Source organism: Arvicanthis niloticus, chromosome 24 (genome assembly GCF_011762505.2).
Source record: "Arvicanthis niloticus isolate mArvNil1 chromosome 24, mArvNil1.pat.X, whole genome shotgun sequence".
NCBI classification, from domain to species: domain Eukaryota; kingdom Metazoa; phylum Chordata; class Mammalia; order Rodentia; family Muridae; genus Arvicanthis; species Arvicanthis niloticus.
This window is the reverse complement of record NC_133432.1, coordinates 43,555,110-43,571,273: the sequence shown is the minus strand read 5'-3', so window position 1 is coordinate 43,571,273 and position 16,164 is coordinate 43,555,110. Positions and strand designations below refer to the sequence as shown.

The 16,164-nt window shown below is 44.2% G+C and overlaps 1 long non-coding RNA gene across 1 annotated transcript; it reads right to left on the bottom strand.

Annotated features, from left to right (window-relative positions):
• Positions 1–212: 212 nt before the first annotated feature.
• LOC143437499 (uncharacterized) lies at positions 213–12,204 on the bottom strand. Its single transcript, XR_013106941.1, has 3 exons — positions 12,065–12,204; positions 958–1,048; positions 213–684 (listed from the first exon to the last, which is right to left on the bottom strand). It is a non-coding gene; the product is annotated as an uncharacterized LOC143437499 (long non-coding RNA).
• Positions 12,205–16,164: the final 3,960 nt, after the last annotated feature.

Sequence of the window (16,164 nt, the reverse complement as noted above, 5' to 3'; positions counted from 1 at the left end):
AACACCTGACCTCTCCCAGTGATCCCTTTTGCCATGCCAGGATGCAGCCACACATAGACGGGGAGGCCCCGTCTGTGTTCTTGACATTTCCATTCCAAGAACTATGAGCTAAAAAAAAAACCCTTTTCTTCTTCTCCTTCTTTTTTGTTTGTTGTTTTTTATCTTTTTTGTTTTTGTTTTTGCTTTTTGTTTGTTCATTTTTTGAGACAGGGTTTCTCTGTGTAGCCTTGGCTGTCCTGGCACTCACTCTGTAGACCAGGCTGGCCTCAAACTCAGAGATCGGCCTGTCTCTGCCTCCTTAGTGCTGGGATTAAAGGTGTGCACCACCATGGCCTGGATAATCTCTTTTTACTTTATTATAATGACACAAAACAGCTCTGACACAAAGAGAAAATAACAAAGCTGTAGCCAGACTCAGGAATGAAATGGTTACTTATGAGAAGCAGAAGCAGAAAAGGAGCCAGGAGAGGCAGAAACTGGAACACAGGGAGCAGATCTCAGAACCGGCAGTAGAGAATGGCAGTCTTGCTTTCTCTTTGATGATGGTAAGTAAATGTGGTCTAGATTAAATTAGACTCCCTGGAGAAGCCAGAGGACAGAGCATTGAGTCTTCCTTCTTTGCCCTCTGCCCGCCATTACCGCCTCCAAATCCCACTTCCTGGTCTCCGCTTGGTTTCTGATGATCTGTCAATAAGGAGAGGTCATTGTGGCAACTCCGGGGCTTCCCACCTTTCCTCCTCTATCCCCAGCTCTGTGTATGCCACGCCTCCTTCTCTGCAGTCTGTGGTTTGACTGAAGGTCTGCTATCCTACGCTTACAAGTTCAAAGCAGAACCAAGTGATTTGACTAAATTTATAGAAAAGTCTGTGTCATCGCCTTAGGGTTTCATTGCTGTGGACCCACACCGCCACCATGGCACCTCTTATAAAGGACAACATTTAATTAGGACTGGCTTACAGGTTCAGAGCTTCCATCCATTATCTGAAAGCTTGGCAGCGTGCAGGCAGACATGGTGCTGGAGAAGGAGCTGAGACTTCTACATCTCTATCTGCAGGCAGCAGAAGGAGACTGTATCACTGCACTGAACTCAAGCATAGGAAAACTCAAAGCCCGCCCCTACAGTGACACACTTCCTCCAACAAGGCCACACCCACTCTGACAAGGCCACACCTAATAGTGCCACTTCCTATTGGCCAAGCATTCAAATATATGAGACTATAGGCGCTATACTTATTCAAACCACCACAGTCACTAAAGCTATAATATAATTAAACAGAATAGTTTTTAGAGATTGTTCAGCAATTTATAACTGCTCTCGGAGAGAACATGAGTCCAGTTCCCATCAAGAGCCTCACAGCTGCCTACAACTTCAGCTCCAGGGAAGTCAACTTTCTGAGTGCTCAAGATCTAAAAAAATATTTTTTTTTATTTTTTAATTATGGGGGAGGGTGTGAGGAAGGGCAGGGGGCAGGGTGCAATGCCCATGACTGTAGGTACACACAGAAGCCAGAAGAGGGTGACAGGTGCCTGGGAGCTGGAGTTATACATAGCTGTTGACTGCTGGGGATCAAACCAGAGTCCTCTGGAAGAACAGCCCATGCTGTTAACCACTGAGCCATCTCTCTAGTCCCTAACCACTGAGCCATCTCTCCAGTCCCTAACCACCAACTTTAGAATCACATAGCCTATTAGCTGCGCTACGGAGCGCACCTCTGACAAATGTGTGCTCATACTGACAGTTGCCTAAGTTGTCTTTTCAGGAACTTAAACCAATGGAAACCACCAAACCTTTTCTTAGGTCTGTGGGTGTTTGATCAGTGGGTGACCTTTTGACATTAGTGAAGTCTACTGCAAGTCTCATCCCACTGACTGGCATATCACACAACAGATGGAGCATGTTTGGTTCAGAAAAAGATGTAGATTGAATTCTTGATGTTTGTCTAAGCACAGCTTTCTTATTTCCTTGAGAATGCTGGCCATACGCATCACCCACAGGTGCTAACATTGTGTTTGGTTTTGTTTATTCCTGACAGCGTCTCCTGACATAGTCCAGGCTGACCTGAAAAGATGCACTTCCCCATTCCATGCACCCACATCATCTCAGTATCCCCATTCCTCCTGCTAAACCCCAGCAGAAAGAGCATGCCCCAGCCTGAGCACAAAGCAGAGTCATCCTTCCTGGTCAAAGCTCTTACCAGTAACAAGATGATTGAAATGATGAGGAATCAAAAGAAGACACTAGAAGTTTTCAGGATTGTACATCTTAGACTGTTCACTCCTGAATATGGCCGCTGCTCCAGAGGATGCATACCTCTGTGTCCTGTGGCCCAGAGAGCTTCCCCCAGTGCCACTGTGGCCCGGAGAGCTTCCCCCAATGCCACTGTGGCCCGGAGAGCTTCCCCCAGTGCCACTGTGGCCCGGAGAGCTTCCCCCAGTGCCACTGTGGCCCGGAGAGCTTCCCCCAGTGCCACTGTGGCCCGGAGAGCTTCCCCCAGTGCCACTGTGGCCCGGAGAGCTTCCCCCAGTGCCACTGTGGCCCGGAGAGCTTCCCCCAGTGCCACTGTGGCCCGGAGAGCTTCCCCCAGTGCCACTGTGGCCCGGAGAGCTTCCCCCAGTGCCACTGTGGCCCGGAGAGCTTCCCCCAGTGCCACTGTGGCCCGGAGAGCTTCCCCCAGTGCCACTGTGGCCCGGAGAGCTTCCCCCAGTGCCACTGTGGCCCGGAGAGCTTCCCCCAGTGCCACAACTCACACTGTACTCCTGAGAAAGAAGCCCTCCCTCAACACTAGAGCAGGATATGTGTGTTATTTCCTTTATCAGTTAGGTACGAGGGCCTGTGCTAGCATGGTCGGTGGCTTCTGCTTGCCTCCTCCCCCACCAGTCCTGTCTCCCTGCTGATCCCACAGACTGACCAATAGGATTGCCTTTCACTGGGTTTGGCTAATTGGACTTTCCAGTTGGAGACTGGGAGGTTGGTTGCCAGCTGAGGCTGCATATTTATACCTGTGGGTTTCTCTCAGTGTGGTTGGGAGTGGGGTAGGGGTGGAATGCTCAAGGAGACTCCCTGGACCCCCAGTTTGCTGCAAATGATCTAGAAACACTTATTACACTTCTCCTTTATCAGCAAAAGAAGCCAAAAGCACTTTACATTCCCAATCAAGGACAGCAAAACATCATTGCCACTATCTGGTCTTGAGGCAGAATCAACTCCTTCTGTTAGGATTCAATACAGTTCATAATTTCTGTTTGACAGTTCACAGTCACACTTAAGTCTATAATTGGATCTGGTGAGCAGGAAAGACCTAGAACCATCAGTAACGTGGATGTCAAGGAGCAGAATGTAAGTAGCAAGTCCTATACTGGAGAAGTTCCAGGTTTTGGGATCTATGGGGACATTTTTTTGGAAGATGACAGATAGGATCTGTATCTGGTCCTGATGATCGGCAGTCTCTGGATTGTAGAGGCAACTGAAACCATGTTTTGGCTTTTCCTTTCATCTAATTCCTGGGTAACTTCACTAAAACAAGTCCAGGCTACATTAAACAAAGCCTGACCATCGACTCCACAGAGGAAATGAACCTGGCAAACAGAGGTGCTGATACACCAACCCTATCATCCTTTTTACTGATGCCTTTTTTTCCACTTGAAAAGAGGCTCAGGGCTGTTGGAGAGGAGTGTACGTGGCAGGCCCTGGGTCACAGATGCCTATGTAATGTCAATTGCTCAGTATGGAAACACTCAGTAACCTTCACTGTAAAGCTTAAATGGTATCACGGTGGTATGGAGTCTTTACCTCACCCATCATGAGTCACACCCGGAGCCAGTGTGAAGTCTCAGCAGCGAAAGACACTTGGGTCCAGTTGCTGGAACCCACAGAAGCGTGGATGGTAACAACCAACTCGACAAGGCTGTCCTTTGATCTCCACAAAGCAACCTCCCCATGCTCCCACACCCACATCTGCTCAGCTTCTTCAGTGCCTCGGCTTCATTTCTACTCAGAACAGGGCAGGGCTTGTCTGAAAGGAGGCTCGTATACCCCATCTTCTGGAAGAAAGCCAGCTAACTTTTATGGCTGCTTTGGGAGACCAAGGTCAAGGGGGAATTCTTTTTCATTTCTATGACAATTCTAGAGTTCTTTCTAGTTTCTAAATCTCTTGACATATACCTATGGCCTTATAGGGACTTCCCAGAAATCACTTAATACAGGAAGCAAAGAGCAGGACAGCTTTATTACCAGGTCTGTGGGCTAGGATGGAGCCTTCCAAAAATGAGCTTCTGAACTACAACCCCCTCAGGAAAGGCCTGGGAGTGGGAACTTCAGGTTCAATACATGGCAAGGGCAGCAAAGGGGTTTGGAGACACATAAATTAAACAGGAAGCAGAAAGAGTAATCCAAGGTGGCCTGTACTTGAACCCTGGCTTTTAAAGGCTTCTCACGCAGAAAGTCTGCAACTGAGGCTTGGAGACATGAGGCAAAGAGTAGGCAAACCCTTCGCCCTTTCTGCATCATCCTGGCCCATACTGACGACCTCGGCCTCCGCCTGGGTTCTGGTAGCTAGAACTAAGTAACTTAACACACTTGGCACTTTCATGAACCTGGCATCACCCCACTCATGAAGCCTATGTGGTATTAGAACCTGACACCTTTGATTTTTTACATCCTTATCAGACTGAATAGTATGCAGAAACTAGTTACATCACACCATGGAGTTACAGTGAGCAAAATCCAACCCGTGGGTATTCCACAGGAACAACTGATTCATTCCACGAATAAATTGCAAGGGCGGCAAAGGTATTTGAAGAAACACATAGATTAAAAGGAGTCTAGGAAACACGAAAAATAATCCCAGGTGACCTTTACTTGAACCCTGGTTTTTAATTTACAATTTTTAAATTTAAGTTAAAAAACTATAAGCAAATTGCAATATAATCAGGAACAGGGTAGTTTGTGACCTTAAGGTATTGGTATTTTGGTTGTTTTTAAAGTTGCATAGTAGCCGGGCGATGGTGGCGCAAGCCTTTAATCCCAGCACTTGGGAGGCAGAGGCAGGTGGATTTCTGAGTTTGAGGCCAGCCTGGTCTACAGAGTGAGTTCCAGGACAGCCAGGGCTACACAGAAAAACCCTGTCTCGAAAAAAAAAAAAAACAAACAAGAAAAAGTTGCATATTGAAATGTTTTCTGATGCAATAAGCTGGTAGCTGGCTTTTTTCCCCCTCAGAATAATTCTAAAGAGGGGGAAATGGATGCTGGCAAGTAAAGAAAGATGAGCCACACGGTGGACACCTGTGGTATTATACTAACCTAGCTTATTTGGAATTTTCTGGGAGGGAAAAAGAGAAACTTTTAAACATCTTTAGTAAGAATCATGAGAGTCCAAAGCATCATCAGAGGAGCTTCATGGAGAGATCTGGATGCAGGGCTTAGGGACAGGACCCCGAGGTGGAGCTGGGAGATGGAAATCCTCAGATGCAGTGAAGTGCTGGAATGGAGAACAGGTCTGTCTGGTGCTTTTCTTTCTTCCTTCTTCCCACTCTTCTTCCTCCCGCTCTTCCTCTTCCACCCCCTTCTTCTTCTTGGGTTTATTTTGTTGGACAAGGTTTTTCTGTGTTGCCCTGGCTGTCCTGGAATTCACTCTGTAGACCAGGCTGGCCTCAAACTCAGAGATCCTCCTGCCTCTGCCTCCCGAGTGCTGGGGTCAAAGATGTTTACACCCATGCCCAGCTGTGCTTATTCAAATTTTAACCTCAGCAGTTGAACACTCTGGTTTAGAGGAATTGTCTGTGGGCCCTCCATCTTTCAAAATGTTCTTAGTGCCCTCTAGAAAGTCCCACTTTCTGCTGGATTTTTCTTAGGTTACCGTGTAATAAAATGAAACTCTGCATATAAAGTCCTTCCCACAGAATTCACACTCAGCTGCTTCTTTGCGAAGCAGACAATAGCAGAGGAGATCAAAATTAAACAGTCTAGACGAGGAAGAGAAAGAAAATCTATTTCCAGTTCTATTTTATTAGAGGTGACTTGTTAGTCGGATGACATGTTAAAATTACCCAGAATAAAAAGAGAATGAGTCATTTTAAGACTTCTTTCTTTGTCCTTTAGCACTTCATGAAGGGATTGCACATGACACTAAATTCTGTGTGGTCTCCAAAGGGCCAGTAATGCAGACCATTGCCTCCAGCACTTTGGGGAAGATAGACATATAGTTTCTATCTTGTTATAATTGTCCCAGTGAGTGTCCCCTCACCATGCAAAAGCTCTTATAGGCCACATTCTGGTGCTACTGCTGGCCTACAGGGAACATCAAGACTCCCAGCCAAGTAGGGCAGTCTAGGAACTAGGCACTCATGCCCTTGCTAGTGTGTGACTGACAGCACATGCATCTCTCTTGCTTTTCCCTTGGACAGTTATCAGAGGAAATAGTCAAGGAAAAGAATCATAGAAGTAAAACTTCACAAAAGCAATAAATGAGCTTTCAAAGATGATCATTTTCCCAAAACTATAGCCTAGGCAAAAGTGTACAGTCACGGGCGGGGAGCTTTCGTCTCCTAAGCGTTCTGTGCTCAGCTCCAGCTGAGAGACTTGACTTAACTTGTTATGCAGACTGGAGGGCAGAAGCCTGCATTACACCACTGGTACCAGATAGACCAAATATGGAAGAAATATGGGGAAATAATGGTCCATTGCCTGGCCCCAGAAAACTGTTTATAAGATGTGCGTAAAAACTTGTCTTTGTATCACCTGCCTTGGTGCTTCTGCAGGGTAGAGGCCACTTCTTATATTTGTGAAAAATACTGGAAGGAGATTGTAATAAACTTTCATTACCTGTAGCTAGGATAATAAGGGACAGTTAGTAGACAAAGATGTCTAGAAATGAAGAAATCAGAGAAGGACACACTTCAAGGTTTTCCAGGGACCTTAGAAAGCCTCGGGCATGCTAGAGCTGAGCACATGCTCAGAAAGGCCGGAGAAGCCTCTGGTGCCCTGCACTCCCTGACCTTCAAACTGGGCCTGGCTGAGCACTGAGGTAGTGCCAGGTCACAGTGCCAATCTGAAAGGGACTCTGTCTGTGTTTTCTTTGTTTTACGCCACATTTAAGGAAATTTCTGCCGATCCTAGTCTACAAATCTAATGAGATAGATTCCAGTGGCCTCATAGGACAAAGAAATATTCTTCTAAAATGAGTTCAATTGCTGGATACCGCATGCTGTTGTCTCAACTACCCTAGAGGCTGCGGCAGGAGGATTGCTGGAGCTCAGGAGTTTGAAGCCAGTGTGGAAAGCAGAGTAGGATCCCACGTGATAAAGGAGTTCAGAAAACTCACTTAGACACGGAGCAGCAACAATTATGGGGAAAAATCCAGAGAAAGCACATGACAGCTTTTAAACTATCCCAGTTTTTAAAAAAAAAAAAAAAGTGTGAGGAATGTCCATTCATAGGGAAAAGGTAATGTTTAACAGTTGCTTTGGCGAAGACTTACTGGCTTAAAACTTTAATATACTTTCAAACAGTTAAATCATTAAAAAGACCCAAAGGAATCAAAGAGAGCAACGTGTAAATAAACAGAAATGATGAGAATGAATAAAACAGAACATTTAGAATTAAAAAATGTAAGAACAACAGCAAAATTTGACCAGAAAGTTTGAAAAGGAAAGAGTAGAAAAGAGTAGGAAGGGCAGGAAGAAGAGGAAAAGGGGGGGAGAGGGGAAGAAAAGGGGGAAAGAAAGCAAGGAGAAGGAGAGGAAAGGAAGAAAGGAGGAGTCAGGGAGGAGGATCAGAAATTCAAGGCTATCCTCAGCTGTGACACCCTGAAATTGTGAGGACAAGAACACTAAATTTTGTCTAAAAAAAAAAAAAAAAAAAAAAGCCGGGCAGTGGTGGCGCACGCCTTTAATCCCAGCACTTGGGAGGCAGAGGCAGGCGGATTTCTGAGTTTGAGGCCAGCCTAGTCTACAGAGTGAGTTCCAGGACAGCCAGGGCTACACAGAGAAACCCTGTCTCAAAAAACCAAAACCAAAACCAAAACCAAAAAAAACAAACAAAAAACAACAACAAAAAAACAAAACAAAACAAAAAAAAAAACCAAAAACAAAAAAACAAAAAATACTCTAAAGGTTGCACAGAGATTATCAGAGACTGGGAAATGAGAAAAGGAAGGGCGGGTGATGGAACAGCAATACAATGAGAAAGAGTCAATGTAGCATTCCTCCGAACAGGGGCCTCACTGCTGTTTGCAATAAATTATTCTGTATTCACCAAGAACTAGAGGAAGAAAGCCTGAAGGCTGTAAACAGTGGTGTTGAAGTGCAGTACTAATTACTTTAGTTTGAACTCCACAGAATACACATGTATTAAAGCATCACAACATACATACATACATACAAATGCATACATACAACAACCAGTTTAAAAACATAACACCAACGGACACTCATTTAGCCTTTGTGGTACTGGGAGAAGTGTAGGCTACAGACTAGTGCTTGAGAAGCAATGCTCAGGCTGGAGAGATGGCTCAGTGGTTAAGGGCATTGACTGTTCTTCCAGAGGTCCTGAGTTCAATTCCCAGCAACCACATGGTGGCTCACAACCATCTGAAATGCTATCCACTGCCCTCTTCTGGTGTGTCTGAAGACAACAGTGTACCCAAACACATAAAATAATTAATCTGAACAGCAAAGCGCACAAAAAACTGCCACATCAGCTAGGCCTTAAGGCAGGGGCTGGAGAGATGGCTCAGTGGTTAAGAGCACTGTCTGCTCTTCCAGAGGTCCTGAGTTCAATTCCCAGTAACCACATGGTGGCTCACAACCATCTCTAAATGAGGTCTGATGCCGTCTTCTGGCCTGAGTGCTATATATATAATAAATACAATATGTATGTATTTATTTATTTTGGTTTTTCGAGACAGGGTTTCTCTGTGTAGTCCTGGCTGTCCTGGAACTCAGTCTGTAGACCAGGCTGGCCTCAAATTCAGAAATCCACCTGCCTCTGCCTCCCAAGTGCTGGGATTAAAGGCGTGAGCCACCACCGCCTGGCACATTTTTTGTTTTTTTTTAAATGAACTGGAGAGATAGCTTGGTAATTTTGTCTTGCTTGGCTTCCTGAGTCTTGCAAAGGACACAAGTTTGCTTCCCAGCACCCACATGGTGGCTCACAATCATCTGTAACTCCAGCTCCAGTGGATCTGAAGACCTCTTCTGACCCCTGACAGGTACCCATACATACATGTCTACATAAATTTAAAATGCTATAGCCAGGTATTGTGGGCAACCCTCAAATTCCAGTGTCAAGTATTCTTTTCACTCTTCTTACTTTTTAAAACTTCTATTTGGGGGCTAAAGTGATAGCTCGGTGATTAAGAACATTTGTTGAAGCCCTGTCTCAAAAACAAACAAAACAGCAACAGCAAAAGAATGCTTGTTGCTCTTGCAGAGAACGTGGGTTCAGTTCCCAGCACACATATGGCGGCTCACAACCACGTGTAACTCCAGTTCCAGCATATCTAACGTCCTCTTCTTACCTTTGTGTGCACTGGGAAACACGTGGTACACAGACATGCAGGCAAGCAAAGCACTCATACACACATATAATAAATAAATCCAAAAGTGTTTACATAAAATTTTTTTTGTTGACTTTTTTTTTTTTTTTTTTGGTTTTTCGAGACAGGGTTTCTCTGTGTAGCCTTGGCTGTCCTGGAACTCACTTGGTAGACCAGGCTGGCCTCAAACTCAGAAATCTGCCTGCCTCTGCCTCCCAAGTGCTGGGATTAAAGGCGTGCACCACCACCGCCCAGCTGTTGACTTTTTTTTTTAATGCATCAATGTCCATCCCTCTCGGCTTCCTGAGTATTGACACATGTGACCAGCCTCTCAGGCTCCAGCACAGCTGAGAACTACCTTCTTGCTATGATGGACTGAACCCTCAAACTACAAGCCTCTTATTTGATCACAGCAATGAAACAGTAAAGAAAGTGCTTTCTTTTCATCCTCTCCATCCTGGCCACACCCACCCACCTAACCTATGCTTGATCTCCCTACGAGTCCTGCCATCTTTCTGAGCCTCTGTCCCTCCGTTTCTCAGATCTTGGCAGATAAGCTCCTGCCTGTTATGTTTTCCCTGGACATGGTATAAACCAGGATTTGTAATTTCTACTAGCACCTGCCTCCACCCTTCATGACATGCATATTGTGATGTAATGATATAAACAACACTGGACTATGTATCACCAGCTTTCCTTGATAGAAAAGAAACTTCAAGAGCACAAGGATTTGTCTGTCATCTGAATCCCTAGCACCTCTCACTCCTGTCTCCTACCAGGTGACCAGTAATAGTCAAAGCCATGAGTGATGCTGGACACCAGCCACTGAGCAGAGTCTCCTCCCCACCTACTACAAGCTGACCATCCTGGTAAGACTGCAACTAGTGAATGATAATTTCTCAACAAGACTAAGGTTGTCACTAAAATGACCCCATACTAACACTAACCCAGTTGGGCAAGCTCATTTCCTTTCCATTTTCATAGTCCTCTCTCTTTCTAAATATAAGTATGTGTATATAATATATATATATATACATATAAATAATATATTCATATACATGTATGTATATATTGTGCAGACACTGTTTAGCCCTGGGACCCAGGGATCACCTCAGGTCTTGATCTTGTGCGGCAGGCAGGCACTTCTCCTACTTACTAAGCCATCTCACCAGCCTCATGTGTCCCTTTTTCTTCAGCCTGGGATCTCAGATCATAGGATGGCACCTCCTACATTAGGATGGGTCTTCTCTCCTCAGTTAGAACTTTGCAGACACACAGACACCCAGAAGTGTGTCTCCTAGGTGATTCCACAGCTGGATGATCTGGCGATAAGGAGTAACCAACACAAGGATACAACAAAAGGCAAAACTTAAGCATCATGGATGGATGGTTTAGTCTGTAAACAGCTGGCAGCGCAATTCCACCCTCAGAGTGTGAAGGCGTGGCACAACTTAACAGCATTAACATCTGACAAATGGATAGAGGTTACATGCGTGCTTCAGCTACAAATCCGAGCTAAAACCTTGAAGGGGGTTGGTATCAATTATTTTACAGAAATACTTTAATGCCATTGTGGTTCATCCTGACGACTACTGTCTGTTTCCAAAATAAGCCTATTTCAAAATTTCCTAGCATTATAGCAAATTTTGGCAGAGTGATTTCTCTAATGGATACTAAAGTTTCACTTTTGCTCTGCAAGTATGACAGCCAAAGTAATTTCCTCCGCATTCTTTCTATTCAGTTAAAACACAACCCGTACCTGAATGACAGCTCAGAGACAGAGACGAGACGTTGAATCCACCTGCAGGAATCTTCTAGTGTCCACACACACAATCCTAACTGCTCACAATTTTGCATAGCAACGGGAAACACAACCTTGAGAAAACATTTGTGGATCTCTCTTGAAAAATATCCCCCAAATAAAAAGTTTAAACAAGCATAGCAACCACTGGATTCCTCTTCTCTCCTCACAGAGAGCTGGTTGAATTGTGAGCACTTTATCTAAATGTCTAAAGACATGACAGAATCAGCAAAACCAAGCTAGGGATATGATGCATTTAAATCTGTAAGCCAGCCTTAGGAAAGCAGAGGTTGGACACTTCAAGCTCAGGCTAACCTGGGCTACACAATAATACTCTTTCAAAACAACAACTGCTTCCTTAAAAAAAAAAATCAGTATGTTTACAGGACAAATCCAACTTTAAACAAAACAAACAAAAAATCCTCTAAGCTGGAGAGCTTGAGGCAATCAGTAAGGCCACATTAAAACCTGTGTAGAATTCACATAGAGAAATGGAAATGAGTCTATAAATCCACGTCCCTGGGAAACTTTGCAGGTCTAAGATCACTAAGGAAGCATGCATATTTGGGCAAGAGACTCACCCATAAAGCAAAATAAAACTGAAACCAACCAACCAGCAAACAAACATTCTCAACTTTCTTCTGAGTAACAGATAGCTCATGCGTGCCTGTGTGGACTATGGGGTTCAGTCAGTTCATGTCAAATACTTATTTATTTGTTACTTACTTACTTATTTTTGGTGTTTTTGAGGCAGGGTTTCTCAGTGTAACTAGCCCTGGCTGTCCTGGACTCTCTTTGTAAAACAGGCTGGCCTCCAACTCTCAGAGATCCACTTGCTTCTGCCTCACAAGTGCTGGGATTAAAGGCGTGCGCCACTATCCCTGGCCATGTCAAATATTTATAATCATTGATTTTCAGTAAACTTGGAATTTAGCCCCAGAAACCTCTCAATTCATGTTTCCATAATCAGCCCATCTTTCAGTCAGGATAAGGACAAAAGCAAACTGAATCAGTATTCCAACTTGTATGAAGTAAGTATGTGGACCAGTATGTGTCTTTTTTCTCACATAGAAAGACTGACTTTTCCAGGAAGACATCTTGCTGTGTGACACTTTTCCTGGAGAGATACAGCACAAATGTCTATTCACCTAAGAAAGGAAACTGACAACAGATCAAAGTAACAATACCAAAGAAGTCCAAATCAGTGAACCAATAGTTTATTGGGGTTACTTCCAGGAGTGTGGGTGAGGGGTGACTTACATGAACAGGGAGGACTCAAAGTCAGCTGCATCACCGAAGCCCACCCCAGAGCTGGAACCGTAGAGATCTCTGCACAACTTACAGGCAACTCAGGACAGGCAATCTCTTCCAGACAGTTCAGTTGCCTTGATTCTCAGGAGTAGTCTTTACCAGTTTTGCAGTGTTGAAGAGGAATGGGTGTTATGTATATGGTCAGTTTTGGGGACTCCTTGGGATTTTTGAGTTGTTTACTTCCTATGTCTTAGCAAGCCACCCCTCAGAATTTTCCTGAGTCTTGAGGATGTACTGGGTCTTGTTTGTTTGTTTGTTTGTTTGAGACAGTTTCTCTGTGTAGCCCTGAAGAATTCGCCCTGTAGAACAGGCTGACCTGGAACTCACAGAGATCTGCCCATCTCTGCTTCCCAAGTGCTGGGATTAAAGGCGTGTGCCACCACTGCCGGCAGGATGCACTGAATTTTAATGAGCTTCCTTCCATGATGGAACACTTCATTTGGAGGAGACGGCTACAGAGACAGGTATATAGATTCAGGTTATGCGGGCAAACAGACAATGGCACTGGAAATGAATATGGTTACGAGTCATAGGGATGCCCCTCAGCTATTACAAACCAACACATTATTCTTCTGCATTCTCCATCTATGTTCTACTCCCTGCACACAGTAGGACCTTCACCAAAAGCAGTTATTTCCCCAACTGTCCTCTCCACTAAGACACATTCCCCAAATACCTGATCATTTCATAAGCTCTGCTTCACATGGTCCTCACCTTATAGTCAAAGAAAGCTGATAACATCTTTTTTTTTTTTTTTTTTTTTTTTTTTAAGAATTATTTAGCAACGGGCAGTGGTGGTGCATGCTTTTAATCCCAGCACTTGAAAGGCAGAAGCAGGTTGATTTCTGAGTTCGTGGTCAGCAGAGAGAGTTCTGGGACAGCCAGGGCTACACAGAGAAACCCTGTCTCACAAAAAATAAATAAAGAAAGAAAGAAAGAAATTCTTTTCTATTTTATCATCATTTTTATGATAAGTACACTGTAGCTGTCTTCAAACACACCAGAAGAGGGCATCGGATCCCATGACAGATGGTTGTGAGCCACCATGTGGTTGCTGGGAATTCAACTCAGAACCTCTGGAAGAGCAGTCAGTGCTCTTAATCTCTGAGCTGTCTCTCCAGCCCTGAAAACATCTTTGATGCTGAAACAAAACACAGGATTCAGGAACAAAAAATTTCAGATGAAGACAATCCTGGATGGGTCCAGAGGATGACATTCAACTGGAACAGGCAGTTACATGGTTCCAAGCCTGTTTGTACCTTCCTGCTTTCAGATACAGAATTTGATTTTAGAATATATATATATGTATATATATATTTAGTTGGTTTATTATTCTGCTTCTTAAAATTGAAAATGAAAACTTCAGAGGGGGAAAATGTACTTATTTAATTATTTTTTTTAAAAAAATATATTCCTAATAATACACTTTTCAATTATCCATAGCATTTATTCCCCTCATTGGTTATAATTTCAGGAATATTTTGCTAAGGATGAGAAGTTTGTGTAGACAGCAGAAACTCTTCCTCCCTTCTGTGTGTGTGTATACGAATGTTAATAGGATCTCATGTAGCCCAGGATGGGCTTAAGCATTCCATGTACTAAGCACTTTGTATTCCTAATCCCCCTGCATCAACTACCCCATTAGAGCTGTGTGCCACCACACAGGGTTCCTCCTCAGTTCTTATCTGTGAGCATCCTTCCACTAATTGATCCTCTTATCAGGATAAAGGGCAATCAGAAAAAAGAGGAAAGATCTTCAGACAGGGTCTAGATAAAGCCTTAGGCATAGAGGACAGACGCTGTTTCCCACAGGCTTTGAAAATATGTTCTCTTGATGGCTAACGTCTTCGGGATGAAAGAAGAGGAGGGGGAGAAGGAAGAGGAGGAGAAAGAAGAAGAAGGAGAAGGAGGAGAACAAGAAGGAGAAGAGGAAAAAGAAAGCAAACACACTTTTTTTGTTTTGTTTTGTTTTTTTGGTTTTTCGAGACAGGGTTTCTCTGTGTAGTCCTGGCTGTCCTGAAACTCACTCTGTAGACCAGGCTGGCCTCGAACTCAGAAATCCGCCTGCCTCTGCCTCCCAAGTACTGGGATTAAAGGCGTGTGCCACCACCACACGGTGCAAACACACTTTTTAAATCATTCTTCTGAGGTCAGAGACATGGCTCAGTCAGTGGTCAAATGCACTGGCTGCTCTTGCCCAAAATCCCTGGCTTAATTCCCAACACTTTCTCACAACTTTCTGTATTCCAGGGGATCTTATTACTTTGTCTGTCCTCTGTAGGCACTATGTTCACACATACACACACTCAAGTACACATAACATACACACACATTAAATAATTCTTTTGTTTGTTTGTTTTGAGACAGGGTTTTTCTATATAGCCCTGGCTGTCCCAGAAGTTACCATGTACACCAGGCTGGCCTCGAGCTCAAAAATCTGCCTGTTGCTTTCAAAGTGCTAAGATTAAAGGCCTGTGCCTTTACTTGGCTCATCAAATAATTCTTTATAAAGTCCTTCATAAGAGATAATGCAAAGCCAGGCAGTGGTGTCGCACGCCTTTAATCCCAACACTTAGGATGCAGAGGCAGGCAGACTTCTGAGTTTGAGGCCAGCCTGGTCTACAGAGTGAGTTCCAGGACAGTCAGGGCTACACAGAGAAACCCTGCCTTGAAAAACCAAGAGAGAGAGAGAGAGAGAGAGAGAGAGAGAGAGAGAGAGAGAGAGAGAGAGAGAGAGAATGCAAAAACATACTATACAGAGATACAAAATTATCTTCATGAGTCCCCCCCCCCCCCAGTGCTGCAACAAACAGTGGGTGTTCTGCATACTAGGAGTTTCTGTCCACTAAGCTACATTCCCAGTCCAAAGCTGTGTTTTGTGAAGAGTTTTAGTCAAGTCTCTTTTACATGCCCTTCATTGTAGGACGCCACCTCTGCTCACCTTCCTTCCTGTAGCTATGGTGTGATTTCATTTTTCCGAGTTCACGTTATGATCCATCCCTCTGTCTGCTCACAAGCTTTCTTTCTGCCAGAAGCTCTCCACTTACATTTGTTGGCCACTGTCAGTCTTTCACTAAACTAGGCTTTATGTGAAGCTTGGAGATTGGCCCACTTGCTCCAATCGGGAACACCGGTTTCCTCTGTACAACTCCCACAGTGCTCAAACTCAGCCTCGTCTATTAGGCCGCTTGGAATAATGTATGGTCTTACCTTTCCCTCCTGCCATTCTCCCTGAGTCCTTGAGAGCAAGGACTATGTTCTACGCTTATAGCCTCACCCCGTGCTACAGTTCCTGACTGAATCTAGATGCTCATAAATACTGAATGAAAAGTGAATTCTCAAACTTACTACATTTTTTTCAATTCCAACACTTTTTTCATTCCCTTTCTATTAATGACCTCAAACTAGAGACAATTTGATCACGAACTCAGGAAACGCCTTTGGTTTGAAGATATGTACAATGGAGCTTGTAACACAACCGTTTTTAAATGAGGCAGGGCTGGGGACATAGGCCAGAGG